At 40.0% G+C, this 4,549-nt stretch overlaps 1 pseudogene; it reads left to right on the forward strand.

The window, feature by feature from the left end:
• The first annotated feature begins 3,760 nt into the window (after positions 1–3,760).
• LOC117499739 lies at positions 3,761–4,204 on the forward strand (annotated as a pseudogene).
• The last annotated feature ends 345 nt before the right edge of the window (positions 4,205–4,549 follow it).

Genomic DNA, 4,549 nt, shown 5'->3' on the forward strand with positions numbered 1-4,549 from the left:
TCTTGCCCGCGCACAGTCGGTGCGGTGCCTTTTAGCACGAGCCCTCAGTAGTAGTCGAAGTCCCTTCCCCGTCATGGATTGTCCGCCAGGATCTGGCTGGACGAAATCAAATGCAAATCACAAAATATTAGAGAAACTTAGTTGTTTTAGATTCGTTAGTAGTAGTTGTGTAATGAACAGCTTGCCTGCTAATATGCTAACCTAGCTTTGTTTACCTTGGTAGCTAACACGATATGAACGTTAGCTTGGAGGAAAGGCAACTATAATGCAGTGTAATAAAACTACTATGAACAAAAGCTAGTGGTTCATATTAGGCTAGCAATAACGTGTTTATAATTGCAATCGTATACGGGTATTCTGCTACCATACAATGTAACTTGCATGAATACATTGTTTTGCGCTAGCATACAGCTAGCCTCGTTAGCTACATGCAGTATATGTACGGTCACAATGTACGGTAAATCACAGTACAGTATACTGTATGAGTATTCCGTGTGTGTGACTGCAGACATTCTCCTGCCATGACAAACATGTAAGGCCATCTGCTGACATTGTAGTTGATATATTTAAACGCTAGCAACGTAGCATCACAAAAATGTTTTTCCGACCAAAACTAGCTCTAGCTCCGTGTGTTAGATCGCTACGCCAGCTATAATGTAATTAAGTTTCGCGACTGACCGGCAAATCACCCGGAGTATACTGTCAATAGGTATTTTGTGTGTGAATGCAGACATTCTCCTGCTATGAGATACATGTATGCAAGGCCATCTGCTGATATTAGAGTTGATATATGGAAACTCTAGCAACTTAGTTAGCACAGTTAGCACTGTGTCAATGGCTTAGCAGTCCAACACAGTTTACACATTTAAACAGTCTTGTTTGATAAATACACAAATAACAATGCAAACTTACAGGTTGTATACCCAGATCTTCCCCTGCTCCAAACGGTCCAAACAAGCTGTGCATATCCGGCCTCAAACTGGGCAATGTTTTGGAAGCTTTCGTCTGTGAAATGCCGGTTCTTCGAACCTCTGGAGGAGGAACACGCCGCTGCTGGTGTGGCCATAGCTCTTCGGGATTGGTCCATTTCGTTCCGGGTACCGCATGACATCAGGCGGTACCCGGAACTAAATGGAAGACTCAAATGGGCAGTGACGTATCTCCAACGAGGCGTTTTGGGGAGGTCTTTTCTGTGTTAGAGTTTTACTCGCTACAGGGTGTACTTTGAGGGTTTTGACTCTGCACACCGTTTACATGCATAAAAACCTTCATAACACACAAGGGGACGGGTAATAACCGGAAAAGCATGACATGGGAGCTTTAAGTTTTGTTTTATTGTGTTTTTATTGTGTCTTAATTATACTTCTTAACATGTGGGTTCATTGATCATTGTACGCCTCCTATGTGGATGTCTTATTGTTTTGTCAAGCACTTTGTGACTTTGTCTGTGAAAAGCGCTTTATAAATAAACTTTACTTACTTACTTAATTAGCGCGTTTCGGAGAGGTGGTGTAGTCGTGTCTTGACTCTGTTGGGTCAAATATTAAAGCTACATTCCGGGCGTCCCGGCTCGCTGTTCTGCAAAAATATTTAAGCGAAATTAGCGCGTTTCCGAGGTTATGTGTTCCTGCCAGTAATTAGCCGTGTCCCGGTTTGGGCAAATTATGCACCCCATCATGAAATGCCCCCCTTGCCACGGGAACGCGCATTTCTAAATGACACGTTTACACCTTAGAACGATGTTTAAAATGAAAAGTAAACGTTCAGGGTTTTTATTAATGGTAATTTTCAGACTGTGAGTTGTTTAGTGGTAGCTCATATAGTCTTGATTCTTGTGGTTAAACTTTTCGCTCCGTATTTGATGGTAGTGGTGTCGAAATTCATTCGTCACTTCCTTTTCAGTTTTTTTTTTTTTTAATCTTTTTTTTTTTTTAATTATTGTTACGTCCTGTCTGTATACACGTGCTTTAAAATGTATTGTTTAATTTTACATATTTGTCATATAATAATCAAAATATATGTTTACAAATGTTACATAGTCTTTGTCAGCATATTTTTGCCACGTTATGCACCCCTTGCTATCTTACATAATAAAAGTGTCACATTCATGAAACTTGCTCCATTCATTGGTACTAGTCCTACAACTATACCCTGAAAAATGCTTGAGGGTGGGATTAATAGAAACATATTTTTGGGTGGTGTGCATTTTATGACAGGCCTGGTTATCACAATATGCCCCCCCTTAATATCTTACAAAATAAAAGGGTCACATTCATGAAACTTGCTCCATTCATTGGTACTAGTCCTACAACTATACCCTGAAAAATGCTTGAGGGTGGGATTAATACAAACATCTTTTTGGGTGGGGTGCATTTTATGACAGGCCTGGTTATCACAATATGCCCCCCCTTAATATCTTACAAAATAAAAGTGTCGCATTCATGAAACTTGCTCCATTTATTGGTACTAGTCCTACAACTATACCCTAAAAAATGCTTGAGGGTGGGATTAATACAAACATCTTTTTAATTATGTAATTATAACACAGGGAAAGGTTACTGTGCACCCACGATAATACAATTGTACAATGCAGAGTTCCAAAGAATTGTCACTCCGGACCTGCTTTCATCTTTTCTGGATGGACTTGATGGCCTGGCCCCAAGATAGCTGGAGGTGTACAAAGGTGCATCCAGGACTAGTAAGAAGCAGGAACTAAAAAGCATTTTGCACTGCCTTGAGGAAGATGTAAGTGGAGATGCTGATGACCATAATTTAGCCATCATTTGTTTGCAACAAATGTTTATATCCCACTCATTTGTTGTCCTGCAGGACACAAAGGAGAGGAGGAGGACTGCTGCTCTCTTCGGACTATCACACTACATATCTGGTGAAAATCAGGCAAATGTCATCAGCATGTCTGATGTAAGATCATAACTTTCTTTAATTTATGTAATTGTACATTTTAACATAAATCACCCTGTGCCCAAAGTTTCCTTCAAAAGTTATGTTTACAATTACCTTAATGTAACTAAAATAATTGCAATAAAGAATGATACATTTAATATAAACAAAAACAGCAAGAAATATAAATGTTTAACTATTAAATAATATAAATAAATATATAGCTCAAACTGTGAAAAGGGAGGCAATGAGGCAATTGAAATTATGTTCCATCACATTTCACTTTTACACTGAACTGTAGATTTTAGCTTCTATTTTTATTGCAGAGGCCTCTTAATTAGCTTAGTAGAGAAAAAGTACTTGTAGAACACAGAGCTCACTTTTATTTCTCCTTTTTTAAGGCTCATGGAGTCACTCTAGAGCAGGGGTGCCCAATACGTCGATCGCGATGGACCGGTGGATCGCAAAGTTAGTGTGGGTAGATCGCATTGGCATTGAAAAAAAGAAAAACATTTAATTTTAATTTTTTAAAGTTAGCCTATCATCCATCCTTACTATGGCATTTGCCACTTGATTGACGTACAGGTAAGCCAGTCTGAGTTGTATTGTGCCATACGGGTTCATGCCGTTATGAGGGGGCCTCACCTCCTCATCTGCGCCGTTTAGTCCACTAGCACCAGAATCTCAGTTATGAATTTAGATGAACTTTGGCAACAGCAGTTCAGCACAGACTTCCCTGAATGCAGATTGGAGGAACAAGCTGGAATGTCAAGAGAGGATCTCAAGTTTATGAAGTTTGTGAAGAAAGTGTTTTTTCAGCAAGAGCTGAAGAAGAAGTGTAAAAAGAAAAGTTTTAAAGATGAGAAGAAGCTCAAATCCCAACAAAAGCCCTCTCCTTCAACGGCTGCCCAGAAAGGCCCCCGCTGCAAGCAAAATAAATGTAAGAGCCATCGTGTTCAACAAGGTGGAGAAGGATCATGTGGACAAAGTGCAGAAGAAGCAGAGCGTGAAGGGCCAGATAACGCCACTGCTGGGGAAAAACTACAAACAGCTGCTGAGCCACCTCGAGGCTCGCGAAGCAAAACTGAACCAGCTGAGGGAGAAGGACGAGGACAAGGCCAAATAAATGGAGAACAAGATGAAGTGGACCAACGTGCTCTACAAGGCCGAAGGACTAAAAATCAAAGACGACGAGGACAAGCTGCGCTCCTCGTTAAAGGAGTGGGGCGATCGAAGCGAGAATATCATGGAGAAGATGCAGAAACGGCAGGACAAGAGACAGAAGAACATCCGACATCAGTGACATCTTTACCACAATATTGACTCTTTTCCACTGACAGACTTAAAGGACACTAAGGATTATTTTTGACTGAGCCTAGGTGGTGGTACCTTTTGGCCTAACTGACTTATGAATCGTATAAAGAAAAGAAGAAGGAAAACTACACATACATGAACTGCAACTGTATGGACTTATAATATATAATTGTTACATGTCTCCCATTTGAATAATGTTAGTAATTATTATGTAATTATTATATAATTAGAGGCTGGTGTGTAGGAGCCATGAAGCGTATATAGTAATGCGTTTTGTTTTAATATAAGATATTTGTTTGATCACTTGATTGGTTGGCTTGGGTCACATGGATAT

Source organism: Trematomus bernacchii, unplaced genomic scaffold, assembly GCF_902827165.1.
Source record: "Trematomus bernacchii unplaced genomic scaffold, fTreBer1.1, whole genome shotgun sequence".
NCBI lineage: Eukaryota > Metazoa > Chordata > Actinopteri > Perciformes > Nototheniidae > Trematomus > Trematomus bernacchii.